Genomic DNA, 17,244 nt, shown 5'->3' with positions numbered 1-17,244 from the left:
TTAGAAACAAAACTATTAATTTGCGGTCACTTGGAACTTTCGAACGAACAAAATATTCAAATTTTCAAACATGTTCAAAATTACATAAAAAGGTCAAAAAGATTTCTTATGCCTTGATAGAGCGTTATTATTGCTGACAAAGAACGTCATCGTTGTCATCGATCCACAAGTCATCGTCACAGAAGTATAAGATTTTTCAAACTTTATTTTTCTCTTTTTACTTTCTCTCCTCTTTGTTCACCTATGAAAGCTAGAATAATATTGTTGTATATGCATGTCCATTATATCATACTATTATTGTAACTTTATATTGTATTATGGAGAAGACTTCATAAGTATGATTTACTTGTGTCTATAAATTCATTTTTCTTTAATTCAGCAAATAAAATATGTTTAATCTAAACCGCATAGTAAGCTATAAAAGGACTTCATTCCTATCAAACACCTTTTTAATTGGTTACCAGTATATTTCTTTTAGTTTTGGGAAAAAATTGTAATGGAAATAATACTATCAAGACATCCTTCCATAATTCTTTTTTTTTCTGTTCTGACTTAGACGAAACTACTTTTCGCCCAACCGAAATGGTGCATGGACATATTTTGTTTCATATTATTAGAATTATTTTCAATATTATCGGTATTAAACTTGATTATCGACACATGAAAGTTTGTCAGCAATGACAATCTTTTTAACGTTAAAGTACCAATAGTTCGGTCACTACTCAATTAAGTTGGTCGATAACGTGGCTAATTTTGACGGTAAAGAAACTTCAATTCGATCACTTCTCTGTTACGGGCTGTATCTCAACTTGTACGATTCGCTCGTGTATGTAACAATGTTTTAGATTTCAACGAGAGAAATTTATGTATTACTGAAAAATTATTACACCAGGGTTTTCGATATCACAAACTAGTCAAAACGTTTACTAAATTTTATCATCGGTATAAGGACATCATTCGTAAATATAGCTCAACATGCAGACTTCTTATACGTTCAGGTATTTCACATCCAATATATTATGGAAATATTCATTATAAAGCACAAAAGGTCAGTATTCACCTCAGAAGATTGAAAATCTTTAAATAGACTTATTAAGTAGGGATATAGTTACGATACTGTTGTCAGGTCATTAAGGATTGCATATTTTGGCGTTGATATTGATTCACTTATCATGCTTATAGGGTCTTTGCATCGGAACGAAACACATTTATTTAAAAACCAGTTGTTGGCATGACACGGGTTATGTTCTTCTCATATATGTTATGATGGTATGATACTAAACGGTTCCCCTCACGGGGAGGATTGTGCCTAATATTCATATGACGAAGACATAATTCTTCAATCAGTTTAATTGAAGTCTGAAGCTGGCATGTCAGTTAACTGCTAGTAGTCTGATGTTATTTATGTATTGTTGTCATTTTGTTTATTTTCTTTGGTTGCATCTTCTTACATCAGACTAAGACTTCTCTTGAACTGAATTTTAATGTGCGTATTGTTATGCGTTTACTTTTCTGCATTGGCTAAAGGTGTAGGGGGAGGGTTGAGATCTCACAAACATGTTTAACCCCGCCGCATTTTTGCGCCTGTCCCAAGTCAGGAGCCTCTGGCCTTTGTTAGTATTGAATTATTTTAACTTTTAGTTTCTTATGTACAGTATGGCGTTCATTATCACTGAACTAGTATATATTTGTTTAGGGGTGTTGTCTCTTTGGCACATTCCCCATTTGTATTCTCAATTTTATTTTATACATATATGCATTCAACATTTTGACAGACCGTTTGTTTTAAAAAGGAATATTACTTAACACAAAGTTATCTTGTCATAAAGTGTGTATATGCTGTGAAATACACAAAAACTATATGAGGACACAAGAATATTTTTTATAACAGAGAATAGAAAGGGAAAAAAAACAGTATAAGAGTATACAGCTGGTATGATATACGCAAACGCACTATTTGTTTTCAATGATAAATGAACAGTTACCAGGAAAAACTTCTCAACTACTGGATCTTGTTCTGCACTGAGACTGTTACATCAATGGGGTTTATTTCTTACTCGTTCTCATGTAGGAATTCCGCTTAATTACGTTCTCATTTTGAAACTGATAGAATAAAAAATATAAAAAGTCTTATGTGACAACATAGGATCCAAGCTGTACAGGAAAGCTGGGAAGAATTGTTGGGCTAGTAGTATTGATGCTATCTTAAAATTACTTGATTTAAAAGAGTATCAGGTGCTCTCATCTAAAAATAAACATTAGAAATATGGTGAAAAAGAAATTATATTTAAAGTATTGCAGCATATGGAAGAAAGAATTATTTAATGATAAAAGACAAAATAAGACCTCTGGAAATAAACTTAGAACATATCGATTATTTAAACCAAATTTTAATTTTGAGCCTTACTTATTGAAATTACCATATATTCAAAGATGTGTTTTAACAAAATTTAGAATTGGAGCTCACAAACTTGAAAAAGAAAAAGGTCGTTATTTTAATATACTAGAAAATAGAATATGCAAACTCTGTAATGAGGAAATAGAAGATGAGATGCATTTTCTTCTAACATGTAAAACTCTGGATAATGTTAGAAATCCCATTCTAAGCAAAATATATAGTAAAAATAAAAATATTTCAAAACTTGATAACAAATCTCTTTTTATTTGGCTAATGGGAAATGAAGATAAAAACATTTTGATAATAATTTTGTCAGTTATTAGAGGTTTTAAATATAAACAGTAATACAATATTAAATTAGATTTCTCTATATAAAATTATGTATGATCAAATATGCATTTACATAAGTTATTTCTTTTACATTTGATAAATTATTAGTATTTACTACGAGGTGTGCTGTCCAATAAAGGGACCAGAATAACAGACTATTGGTCATATTGTATTAATATATATGTTTATTATTTACAAATTGCCGACTTCATTTTCTTTAATATTATATCAATCAACCAAATCAAAATCATTCATATTATGTACTTTGTTTAACCTATTTTGAATTTACTCTACATTATGTTTGAAAATTATATTATAATTATTCTGCTCATTCTGGGCGCCGTGATTGGCAAATAAAATATTTGTTTGTTCAAAAAAAATATTTGTTTGTTTGGTTTCGAAATGGTTAAACCAGGCATGAGGGTTCGTGTTGTTTATTCTTTAGTTTTCTATGTTGTGTCATGTTTACTATTGTTTTTCTGTTTGTCTTTTTCATTTTTAGCCATGGCGTTGTCAGTTTGTTTTAGATTTATGAGTTTGACTGTCCCTTTGGTATCTCTTTTGTGATACAAGGCGTCGCGCAAGTATGTAGTATTTATACTTATACGCATACGTATATCATTTTTTTTTAATAAGAGGCAGGGGCGGATCCAGCCATTTTAAAAAAGGGGGGTCCTAACCTAGGACAAAGGGGTCCAACTATATGTCCCCATTCAAATGCATTGATCGGCCAGAAAAAGGGGGGTTCCAACCCCCGGAACCCCCCCTCCCCGCCCCTGCTGGATCCGCCAATAAAAGGCGAAACACACAATTTTAAATATCATTTAAAGGACACAAAATAGTACTTAGGTTCTAAAAGATATATTGACATAAGTAAATATTTCATAATTGTAATATAACATGAATAATACCACGTTTTAGTGAAAATTATGGAAATAAAGTCTGTGAATGGGTTGGAAAATAAAAATTGTGTCAGTTAAGAGTTATTTAGCCACGACAACAGTTTTCTACCTTTATATTTTCCCATTGAAAATAATAAGAATTAGATTTTCTTAAGTAAAAAAAATGAAAATACAGTGCAACAGTATCCTTTTAGTAAGAGCATTTTCATTTTGACTTTCTTTGTATTTTATTGAAGGGTGTGTCACTTCAGTATAGCGTGATATGGATTGGCCGCTGGAATATGCATAAATGTATTATTAACGTTTTCAATCAGCCTTTATTTATGTGTCTGTTCAAAGTGTCTTTCTAATACAACACAGGATACTTATAACGTGTTGTCGTTCTCATATTCACATGATATTTGTCACTGGACGTTAAATCATAATTCGTCAGCATCATCCAATTGGTTCTTTTCTTCTATTACTTAATCATATGTTGTTTACAAATCATTCAAAAGAAGTAAATGAAATAGATCGAATGCAGCTACATTTGGTTAATAAAGTTTAAATTCATTTTATTCCGTTTGGTTCCTTTCTACATAAGTGCAGAGAAGAACAGTAGTTGTCCGCATGTAAACTTCTAGCATTTGTCATCAATTTGAGTTCATCGCAATCCGTTGCTGTCTCAACACCCAGGGGTGTTTCATGTCTGTATTCTTAAACACGTATTATTTTTTTCTCTCTTTTTATGCCCCACCTACGATAGTAGAGGGGCATTATGTTTTCTGGTCTGTGCGTCCGTTCGTCCGTCCGTCCGTTTGTCCGTCCGTCCGTTCGTCCGTCTGTCCCGCTTCAGGTTAAAGTTTTTGGTCAAGGTAGTTTTTGATGAAGTTGAAGTCCAATCGACATCAAACTAAGTACACATGTTCCCTATGATATGATCTTTCTAATTTTATTGCCAAATTAGAGTTTTTACCCCAATTTCACGGTCCACTGAACATGGAAAATGATAGTGCGAGTGGGGCATTCGTGTACTGAGGACACAATCTTGTTTAGTAATACATCACTCCCTACTGTCATATATATTATTCTTTATTATGCGTCTCCCTCCAGATTCGCGTGTATACCATGAGGGTGCGGATTGGGGGTGTTGTTTACTTCGGTATTCTTTAAATTGTTATGTCACTTTTCTCTACATTTTATTTATCTTACTCATTATTCTTTTTCTATTCTTTATATTTTAGCATCCCAATATATTTTATTTACCGATGTTTAGTTACATTACGATGTTTATCTCTGATTTATATACTTGTTATTAATGTAGATGACAAATTGGCGTCATTCATGCCAATTAAACAGAATCCACATGATATATGCGACCATTCTTGGATGACAAGATTAATATATTACTTTTATATTACACTTTTTGAAACCATGTTTGTCAATTTCAATTTCCATTGTATAAATTGTTCATTGTTCATGTGTTGTTTCCGTCTATTTCATGTTTCATTGTTCATGTGTTGTTGCCGTATATTTTAGCCGCTCGTCTTGAGCCTACCCATTTGATCGGATATAACACCCCATGTAGCAATTAAATTATACTTTTATTGCCATTCATAACTCTTAACAGACCAATTCACAGACTGGGTTTTATACATCCGACCCATTAACAGACCAGGTTTTAGATAAAAATTGATAAATGTCACCAAAATACAAATTTTCGTATAGATTTTTCACACAATGATATTAATATAGATAACAAACATAATGCCTGTCTTTTTTCAATGTTCAAAATATTGCATGCAAGGAAATCGATCCAACGTGTCATTTTGTGTACATTTTGTATGTGTTAAATGTGTTTAAATTTATTGATAAGAAACCCTCCTTTTCGTTTTATAGATCGTTTATCGAAGCTAGAAAAAAAAAAAAATTACACCACTGGATTCAGTGCATTGAATTGTTTTGTCAGACATGAATAATTTTTATGATAAAAATATATTTAAAAAGTTATACAATGAAACATACCAAACTTGCAATGATTTTTTCGATAACACCTGATTAACATACTTTAGCCAACCCGATTAACAAACCAACCGCCGATATAGCTGCATACTCAATATAGATTAACCGACCAATCTCCCGGTTAGTCGAGTGTCGGCCGTGAACTCACAAATGACCAGAGAGATCATTATGATAAGGACTTTAAATTTACAAATTTCCTTCGCTTTAAAAAAAAACTCATATTATTATCTTGTTCGGTAAATCAAAAACTTCATTGTATATTAACAATAATCATTTTACGAATATTCTTAAAAACCATGGCCGAAACGACTTTACAAAAGAATGTCCGAACTGGCTGTGTGACCGAAACGTCTTTATGATCACCGTGGTCTAAACCTATTTTCCAATTTGCTGTTTACCATGCAGTTTAATAAAACAAAAACATATCTAAGTTTTGAGGTCGGTGTTGTCAACATGTACGCCATGCTGATTTGACGGAAAATAGTAGTCAACGAAAATAAATTGTTAACTAAGAATTGTAAATCTTTTGAAAGATAATTATGAGAAATTTTAAGAGAGTGATTTTTCTCGGGGTTGCAGTACGCGTTTTTTTCTGCTTTGTTCACTTGTCTAGTACATTTACCGACTTTTTCTTAATACGAATAAAAGATAGACATTCCCCCTTTTCCTGCCAAAGTAGGTAAACAAAAAAGCGACGTCCATTTCGTCAATTCGGCTCCCCAACCCTTGTACCGATTTTTCATCATATTGCAACAACCCGTAAATTATTTCTGCTCCATAGCATCCAAGCTACTAGAAATCCAGAAGAAAACATAGGATCCAAGCTATACAATACGTAAATAATGGCATACAAAATTAACCCCAGGTTAACATCAAATAACATTGATAACTTATTATTTAACAACCAGAATATATGATATTAGCGAGCTCCGTTAAAACAAGGGAGTTATATCATATATTCTGAATGTTTGATGAAAGCCGCAGGTTCCTGGAGTCGGTTTCACAAAAAAAAAACTTGCAATTAAGATTGATCAATTCAGTATACTTACGATAAGCCTTAGTCGTAAGTTGTTTTGTGTAACCGACTCCTGGTCCGTTATGGGCGCCCGTCGTATTGTTCTGTTGTCAAAGTACAGTGGAGATCAGTTCTAACCTCTCATTAAATCTGTCAGAATCTGTCAGGAGAACTGTTCTAGAACAGTACGTAGAACTGTCAGCCTGACACCTTTTAGTCAGTTCTAGGTTAGAACTGTTCTAGCTAGAACTGATTTGGACAGTTCTACCTAGAACTGATCCTGACAGTTCTACACTAGAACTGATCCTGACAGTTCTACCTAGAACTGACCAAATCTTTGGTCAGTTCTACTTCTAGAACAGTTCTGCGGTTAGAATTGATTACAAATTCTACGGCTAGAATTGATTTATTATAAATTCTACGGCTAGAATTGATTTATAAATTCTACGGCTAGAATTGATTTATAAATCCTACTGCTAGAATTGATTTATAATTTTTAAGAAATCTTTGACTTAATATAAAGGCTTCGCAAAATAGCGATTAATATTATAAAGAGTTTTGCTATTTTGCCGGTTTTATTTCAAATTTTTCGTCGGCAAGAGAACATGTTTAACCCCGCCATATTATGCATGTATATGTGACTGTTCCAAGTCAGGAGCCTGTTATTCAGTGATTTTCTTTTGTTGATGTATTACATAAATTATTTCTTTTTCTTTCATTTTTTTAACATAAATTAGGCCGTTAATATGGTGGGGGGGGGGGGGGCATTATTATTTCAATTGTTTTACATTTGTCATTCCGGGAGTCAGGATGGCTCGTTTTAAATAACAAAATTATCTGACCATCTATAATGTAATGCGTTGTTCCGGCGGATCCAGCAGTTTTAAAGGGGGCGGGGGTTCGGGGGTCCCAACCCAGGAAAAAAGGGGGTCCAACTATATGTCCTCATTCAAATGCATTGATCGTCCAAAAAAGGGGTCGCCCCCTCTGGATCTGCCACCGATCCACTATAAACTTAAACTGACCATATTTGATTTCTTCATATAAATCTATATACATTTAGCTGCACACTGCAGGAATCCAGTTTATTTTTAGGCAAGAGGGTACCAATTATATTGGCAAACATTAATGATTTCAAAATTTTATTTGCAATCAATTTATAATACTAGCATGTCCTCTTTTAATTTAAAATATTGAATCTTAAAAAAATGTGATATCTGTTTACGAGTAGTTTTCATACCTCGGACGGACCTGTTTACAGTTATACAAAAATCTTTTGATCGCATCGATCTAAACTGACCTTATTTGCTCTTTCTATCTGCAAATCTATATAGCTGCACAGTAATTCAGTGATAATTTTAGGTCAAGATGGACTGAAATATACAAGTTACAGCAATATTGGAAAAGAAATGACCTCAAATTTTTGTTCGCATGAATTTAAAGTACCAGCATGTCCTCTTTTTATTCAAAGTATTGAATCGTAAACAAATATCAGTAGTTTTCATACTTCAGACTGAGTCGTGTAATAAAATCTTTTGACCGCATCAATCTAAACTGACCTTATTTCTTTTTCTTCCTGCAAATCTATATAGCTGCACAGTAATTATAAATAATTCAGTTATAATTTTAGGTCAAGAGGGACTGTAATATCAAGTACAAGTTACAGCAATATTGGAAAACAATGACCTCAAAATTTTGTTTCGCATGAATTTAAAGTGCCAGCATGTCCACTTTTTATTCAAAGTATTGAATCGTAAACAAATATCAGTAGTTTTCATACTTCAGACTGAGTTGGGTTATAAAATCTTTTGACCGCATCAATCTAAGCTGACTATGCGGTATGGGCTCTGCTCATTGTTGAAGGCCGTACAGTGACCTATAGTTGTAAATGTTTGTGTCATTTTGGGCTTTTGTGGATAGTTGTCTCATTGGCAATCATACAACATCTTTTTTATATATAAACTGACCTTATTTGCTCTTTCTTTCTGCAAATCTATATAGCTGCAGAGTAATTCTGTTTTAAATTTAGGTCAAGAGGGACTGTAATATACAAGTTACAGCAATATTGGAAAACAATGACCTCAAAATTTTGTTCACATGAATTTAAAGTGCTAGCATGACCTCTTTTTATTCAAAGTATTGAATCGTAAACAAATATCAGTAGTTTTCATACTTCAGACTGAGTCGTGTAATAAAATATTTCGACTGCACCAATCTAAACTGACCTTATTTGCTCTTTCTTTCTACAAATCTGCTTAGTATATAGCTGCACAGTAATTCAGTTATAATTTTTGGTCAAGAGGGACTATAATATACAAGTTACAGCAATATTGGAAAACAATGACTTCAAAATTTTGTTTGCATGAATTTATAGTGCCAGCATATCCTCTTTTTATTCAAAGTATTGAATCGTAAACAAATATCAGTAGTTTTCATACTTCAGACTGAGTTGTGTAATAAATTCGTTTGACCGCATCAACCAAAAATGACCATATTTTCTTTTTGTTTATGCAAGTCTATATAGTTGGACAGTACATCAGTTGGAATTTTAGGTCAAGAGGGACTGTAGTTCATAAATAGCTGCAATATTGGAAATCAACAAATACAAAAAAAAATTCGCATTGATTGAGAGTGCCATCATTTCCTACTTTTATTCAAAATATCGCATCAGAAACAAACATCAGCTAGTTTTCATACCTCAGACTGACTCATGGAACAAAAATATGTGTCTGGGCAACAACAACCCAACCATAGAGCAGACAACAACCGATCACGATGGATTGTATAATTCAAATGACAGCGTGTCCTCTTTTTATTCAAAATATTGAATTGTTAACAAATTTCAGAAGTTTCAATATATCAGACTGAGTCGTTTTAAAATAAATAACAAAATTATTTAACCGCATCAACCAAAACTGAACATATGGGACCTTTTATAGCTTGTTGTTCAGTGTGAGTCAAGGCTCAGTGTTGAAGGGCGTACATTGACCTATAATGGTTTACTTATTTTTAAATTGTTATTTGGATGGAGAGTTGTCTCATTGGCACTAACACCACATCTTCATGATCTTCCTATATCTATATATTCTTTATCATGTAAATATATATGGCTTCATTGTAAACCAATAATATTTCTAAGTCAGGACAGATATTGTATGATAAAGAGGACACCAAATTTTATCCACATCAGAGCGCCATTATTTCCTCTCTGTATCGATAATATTACTATTTAAGGAATGACTGTAATATTTTTTCTGTCTATGAAGAAAAAACATAAAAAATTTGGTGCACACTGATAAATGCGCGTAGAGTTTTTTTTAACAGTGTGCACCACATTTTTTATGTTATATATATACATGTATAATATAATAGACAGAAAAAATATTACAGTCATTTCTTATAATTTAATTCTAAATTTCATTTTAACAAAATGTTTAAACCTTGGCAAAACATAAAAAAACGTTGATGATGTTACGTTCACATGACTAACTTATGTCTATGGGTGTTGATAACAAAATAACGTCAGAAGACGGCGTTACATCCAAACTTAAATTATTAATATTGAACCGTCACAAAAGTGACTTTTAAGTCGGTAGTTCATGATGGTTTTTTTTAAACAAAACTATTTAACGGCATAATCCAACACTCACATGACTGATTCATATACTTTATTTTAAAATGAAAAGTACATGTATGAGAAGTTCTCTTCTTAGACTTGGAATAGTATATTGACTATACTGTTAATATATAATTTGAAGAAGGACAAATGATTGGGTTTGTTTGTAGCCTAACGTACAGTGGCAAATATTTCATTTATGTTCAATCGAGTATATTTTTCAGACTTTCAGGACTCCCAGATATTATTCATAATCGTTATGGATAAGTTTGGCAACGAGCTAATGCAAATGTACATAGTTTTTTTTACGTTTAACAACACTGATTTCTTTAATCCCATAATCCATCCACTGTACAATTTTCGTTTGAACATTTGTCAAAACAGAATCCTAAGTCATGAATGTAAATCCAAGGCAAATTAACAAGCTAAATTAAGATTAAATTTCCATGAATTAAATGCAGAGTTATATTTATGAAGAGACTGTTAAACACGGGGAACGAAGAAACGTAAACAATGATGTTTCATTTGCAATCTTATAAAAATATTTCTCCGATGAGTTGGATAACCTCCTATCCAATTCGATATTTGTACATTTAAATTTTGATCAGTAAAAATATAGAAAAATCCGCTATTATATATAGTAAAGTAATTGGAACTGATTTTTTCTTCTAAATTCTAAAGTGCCCTTTCTGCAGTGACGTCATTTAGAACTGTTCTTCAGTCCTGACTGATTTGGTCAGTTCTGCTGACAGTTCTACAGTTAGAACTGATTTGGTCAGTTCTACCTAGAACAGTTTTAGATAGTTCTACCCTAGAACTGATCCTGACAGTTCTACCTAGAACTGATTTAGTCAGTTCTACCTAGAACTGATCCTGACAGTTCTACCTAGAACAGTTCTAGGGTAGAACTGTTCTAGCTAGAACTGTTCTAGGACAGGTTAGAACAGTTCTATGACAGATTATTCTGACAGTTCTAATGAGAGGTTAGAACTGATCTCCACTGTAAGTAGAATTAAATTCCAATATAAGAATTGGAACTATCTGGAAAAATATGTCTTTGCTTAATATATAGGTGCAACCTTTGTATGAATCTTCAAATTCGAGATGACTCCATAAAACTTCTGTCGTGTTTTAAAATAACAAGCTTTTTATTACACTAGTACATTTTCATAGGGGATTAATAAAGGAACCAAAAAGGGCGAAAACAAAATATAAGTCCGTGTGCTTGTTTCTGAGATATTAGCCATTGAAATTTTGGCGGGAAAATGTTCTCTCTTGATTTTTCATAGCTTTATTTTTGACAAGTTTAAGGATGAAGTTTTTATGCTTTTGTTCAGCGTCTGACTTAATGTTGAAAGACCAGGGTTACGTTCAATATCGTAGCGGCTTCACAGGGCTACGTAGATTTTTGACTACCGAACGTGTAGCTAGCCTAGCTGGATTGAGTGTAATATCGTAGCAGCTACGTAGCCGCTACGTTGCTGCTATCAATATCTATGTAACAACTAGTATATAGCTACACGTTCATAGTGAAAATCTACGTAGCACGACGTAGCCGCTACGATATTGAACGCAGCCCAGCTGCTACCTGGATCTATTTGGCAGAAAATCTGCGTAGCCCTATTGAGATCTGACTATGTAGCTGCTACGATATTGAACGCAACCCTGGCAGATATTTTAATTCAGTTCGTTTTACGAAAATTATCCTTCATTTAGAACATAATTTAACAGTTTCTTATCGATAATTTAGGAAAATGGACATCATTAATATAGTCAGTTGTACTAACTTGTTTCCCAATCCACTATACATAAATATGTTTACACTAATGTAATTACCAAATTGAAGTTTTGATAGATGCATGTTTGTCTGCATATCCATTAAATTATGTAATGTGTAGAGCATCATGAAAAAAACTACCCTCAACTTTTAATTACTTGCACACCAATTACCCAAATGTCTATACTGGTTCAAATATTTGATTTTTTATAATGTGTAGGTCTGTCATCGTCGGTTAACAGTAACTGTTCGAGTAATAAGAAACAATGAATATGGTGTATAAATTCATGACTACATACACTTGACAAAACCCAAAGCAACGGGACAGCAATTTTATTGCTGTAAAATTGCTGTTCTTCATATGAAAGTCACAGTGATGCTTTTAACGATATCACTTCAATGTAAGTTCAGGTCGGAATTCTTTGCTGTATGTATATAAAGATTCCGGATTATGTTTTGGTTTTTAATTGCAGGATTACCAAGACATTTTGAGGCTGAATATTTGATCAAAAGGGGTTATTTTTCATGATTAATTGGTTGTGTTATTTATTTGGTGTGATCATTTTATTACTAAAGGAAATTGTTTAATGACTACCGAAGATTCCATTTCATTTTTATGGTATTTGCAATGCTCAACAATGAGTGAATACTTGATTACTGACACCCCCCTTACAGCTCTTCTATAAAAGCATGCAATGATCAATTTGCTTGGATGTTTGCAAACAATAGGTAGGCAGAGTTTCAGTTTGTTTTATATATACTGGAATTTGCTTGGACAATAAAAATTGACATGAAATGGAGTTATGTTTATTGTCCAATCAAATTCCATTATATAGTAAACAGACTGAAATATAATACCTACATTTTGTTTACAAACATCCAAACAAACATAGCAAGCAAGTTGATCAAAGGTTTGCTTTGAATGTTTTTATAGAAAAGCTGTAACAGACTCGATAAATCTACATCTTTGTAAAGTTGTAGGAGCGATCAGGATTAATTGTGGTCCAAACATTTATACATACCATCAAGGTATAAAGCACAAACACACAACAACTAAATATTTTAACATGTTAGTTATAATTCCCCAATAAACATTTCTTTTAGATATAAACATGTATTTGTTGTGCGCCCGATCTTTACTGGATCAAAATATGCCAAACAATGAAGTAAAAGCAGGCAAAAATTTACTTTTAATCTGATTCCTCCATTTAAATGTTAAGCTGTAGTCGTGATTCTTCGAGACATCTACAACAACATGTCAATTTCATGAAAATTGATGGATACTAGTAAGCCCTGTCAATATATCTCGAGCACCTTGGTAAGATTGAACGGTGTGATATGGACCTTCTAAACCAAAATAACAACCTCAGACTATGTTCTTTGTCGCTATAGCTTCAACAGGTCCATATAACAACGAATTTACTTCGTCAAAAGTCCATTATTATCAGGTTGAGGTCGAAGGTAGGCTTTTGTTCATTATAAATTATTTGGATTAAATCAGTTTCAATAAATTAACATTTTACAACATTAAAAGAAAAAAGTAAAAGAAATGGCACTGACTGTGATGCTAAATGCAAAATATACTGAACTGCCTTGTCATTGTTGGTTCTGGAGAAGATTTTAATAACGTTTTCCAATTACAACTTATTTTAATATTCGGACTTCCAGTGCTTGGATCTAAGACCTTCATATCCTACTTGTGCTTCATTGAAGATACATCTGCAATGACATTGTTGGTTCTAAAGAATGTGTTTAAAGCTTTTGTACATTGGTGAATATACTAAGCCTTGTACTCATAAACAAGGTTGTGCACACAAGATTAAAAGTTGTGCGCATAAATATTCTAAATTTCATCTTTGGCACTTAAGGGGCTCCGTGTGTCAGTACAGTTTGTAATAGTAAACATTGTCTAGCACGATATATCTTTGTTGTGAGCACAAGTGCCTGTTATTCGGAAAGACTTCATCTCTTCTTAGTGAGGACGTTCAAAAACATTTTTTCCTTTGAATGGTCAACTAATGGTCACAAGAATGATATGGTTTGTTAATCAAAACAAATAACCCATGAGAGTCTGTTCAGGCGAGCCCGGAAATAGTTGTCCTCATTATAACGCTGTTATGTCCAATGTCCCTAGATTGCAGGGGTAAATTGTCGAGAGAGAGAGAGAGAGAGAGAGAGAGAGAGAGAGTACCATAACTCAAAAAGTCGAAGAAAGACAAAAAACACATGAAATATAAAGAAAAAAAACATCAGTCCATAAAACACAGTAAAAAGATTAGGAATATCATATCCAGCTCCACAGTTAGGTTCGTTGTGTTTCACTAAGAAATACTTTTTTTAAAGACATTTATGAATGTTTTTGGAGATGCATGAATAATTTATATTTAATAGGTCTCGATATACCGAAACATGTGCTAATTTTTACCATACAAATTTCAAGACGTTTATTTTTCTTTTGAACAATGCATGTATTAAAAATGTTCTTTTCAATCATGCATGATTTCGTGTGCGATTCTCTAAGTAGAGTTCAGTAAATGTATACGGATTGTTTGAGCATGATAACTACTGAAGTAATCGGGATGATATAGATTCGTAAAGTCAAAAGACAACCGTATCCTATTACAAGTATGATCTTTTCAACAGGACCTGGAGGTACCGGTTTATTAATTTTCTGTTAATTTACCTTTCAGCAATTAGCTTGGCAGTTAGCAGGAATAGCTGCAATCATAGCATGGACAGCTACTTTAAGCTTCATAATGTTTTATACACTGAAAAAGGTTCACCTGCTTCGAGTTTCATTTGAATTTGAAATGAAAGGTGAGACAAAACAACAACAAAAATTCAATAGTTTAGTATACCTGTAATATCGTAAGATCGTTGTGGGTCTCATATGGAAGGATCATATCCTTTTTAGCTCACCTTATTTTGGTACACTTTTAAGACTGATATATAAACATCAGTCATACATGGTTTGGTGCAATACATCTCACAATTATAAGTTGTAGAAAAACCATTAGTGTCCTCATCAATACTAAAAGTACCTGAACTGATACATTACAGACTCTCAATAACAGTCTATAAGGCAACAGTAGTATACCGCTGTCCGAAGTTCATAAATCGATAGATAAAAAAACAAATCCGGGCCACAAACTTCAACCGAAGGAAACGCATCAAATGCAAGATAACTACGACACAACAGAAACACAACATTAAAATGTAACACACAAAGAAACAAACTATAGCATAACAATGGCCATTTTCCTGACTTGGTACAGGGCATTTAAGAAAGAAATATTGTTACTGAAAACAAAATGAAGGTCAAGTTCAATAATGACGATTTTGACTTTTACGGTTCTGGAGTTATGGTTCTTGAAAGATTGAAAAATGGCGTTTCCAGTCCTGTCCGTGCATTAACTCATGAACCGTTTAACCAAAGCTTTTTTAAAATTTTAACATGTTGTTACTTACAACAAAACAGAGGTCAAGTTTAGTAATGACGATTTTGACTTTTATGGTTCTGGAGTTGAAAGATTAAAAATTGTGTGTCCAGTCCTGTCCGTGCATTTACTCATGAACTGTTCCACCAAAGCTTTTAAAATTTTAATATGCTGTTACTGATGAACAAATGGAGATCAAGTTCAATAATGACGATTTTGACTTTTATGGTTCTGGAGTTGAAAGATTAAAAATTGTGTGTCCAGTCCTGTCCGTGCATTTACTCATGAACTGTTCCACCAAAGCTTTTAAAATTTTAATATGCTGTTACTGATGAACAAATGGAGATCAAGTTCAATAATGACGATTTTGACTTTTATCGTTCAGGAGTTACGGTTCTTAAAAGATTGAAAAATATTTTCTCATGAACTGTTCAACCAAAGATGTTCAAATTCAAATACGTTGTTACTGATGACAAAATTGAGTTCAAGTTTAATAATGGCGATTTTCACTTTTTCTGTTTACGAATTATGGTTTTTGAAAGATTGAAAAATTGTGTTACCAGTCATGTGGTTGCATTTACTCATGAACCATTTCACCAAAGCTTTTCAAATTTGAATAAGATGTTACTGATGACAAAATGGAGGTGAAGTATGTTATTGATGATTTTAACCGTTCATCAGTTATGGTTATTGTGATATTGACAAATGCCAGGACACGAATAAATATAAATAAATCCGATTTATGAATTTCGAACAGCGGTATACTACTGTTGCCTTTATTTATTTCTACTGCATTAATATCTTTCTCACAATCAGATACTGTATTGTGATTCCATATTCAACGTGCGGTCGTACAAATTCAATGTATTGTTTTAAAAATGTAGATTGATCTGTATAGGTAAACTTCATAAGGTTTACAAATATAAAAAAAATGGTTTGTGATGAATTCTTTTTTTTAAGGAATGGATTGTTTTGAAGCAACAATACGCATATTTCCTTTTATTAAGAAGACATGATGTTATATTCAATACCACATTGATTACATTATAATGATATGATACACGTAATGTTTGTCTATGTGATTTAAACATTTATAAAACAGAGAGAGAGAGAGAGAGAGAGAGAGAGAGAGAGAGAGAGAGTACCATAACTCAAAAAGTCGAAGAAAGACAAAAAAACACATGAAATATAAAGAAAAAAAACATCAGTCCATAAAACACAGTAAAAAGATTAGGAATATCATATCCAGCTCCACAGTTAGGTTCGTTGTGTTTCACTAAGAAATACTTTTTTTAAAGACATTTATGAATGTTTTTGGAGATGCATGAATAATTTATATTTAATAGGTCTCGATATACCGAAACATGGTGAACCAGCGTATCCAGCCGAGTCATACGGTCATGGTTGGGGCGAGACTGGCGATGCTTTGGGTTCCATGGTAGAAAAGTTGCGAAATAAACCACCTTCTGTCAACACTAGGACGTCAGGTAGGTTTTCTATTAATTACTATTTCAGTGAATATTTCTAATCAAAGTAATATCAAATTTTCAAATAAATAGAGCTCTGCTTTTGCTTTGTTAGTAAAAAATGTATTTGTGTCTATGTCTGGTCTTTAGCTTATTGGAATATAATTTGGAAACTCATTGTAGGATCGCCTGAGGTTGATTCCCTCAACAAGATTAATGCCAGTGTGAGTACTGTTAATTCAATGGTTCAAAATGGATCAACGGAAACACTTCTAGAAAAACAGGAACAGACTAAAATCTAA

At 32.8% G+C, this 17,244-nt stretch overlaps 1 pseudogene; it reads left to right on the top strand.

The window, feature by feature from the left end:
• Positions 1-17,244, top strand: part of LOC134684301 (putative ammonium transporter 1) — a 110,460-nt pseudogene extending 93,216 nt beyond the window's left edge.

Source organism: Mytilus trossulus, chromosome 9 (assembly GCF_036588685.1).
Source record: "Mytilus trossulus isolate FHL-02 chromosome 9, PNRI_Mtr1.1.1.hap1, whole genome shotgun sequence".
Lineage (NCBI taxonomy): Eukaryota > Metazoa > Mollusca > Bivalvia > Mytilida > Mytilidae > Mytilus > Mytilus trossulus.
This window is presented reverse-complemented; position numbering and strand designations above follow the sequence as displayed.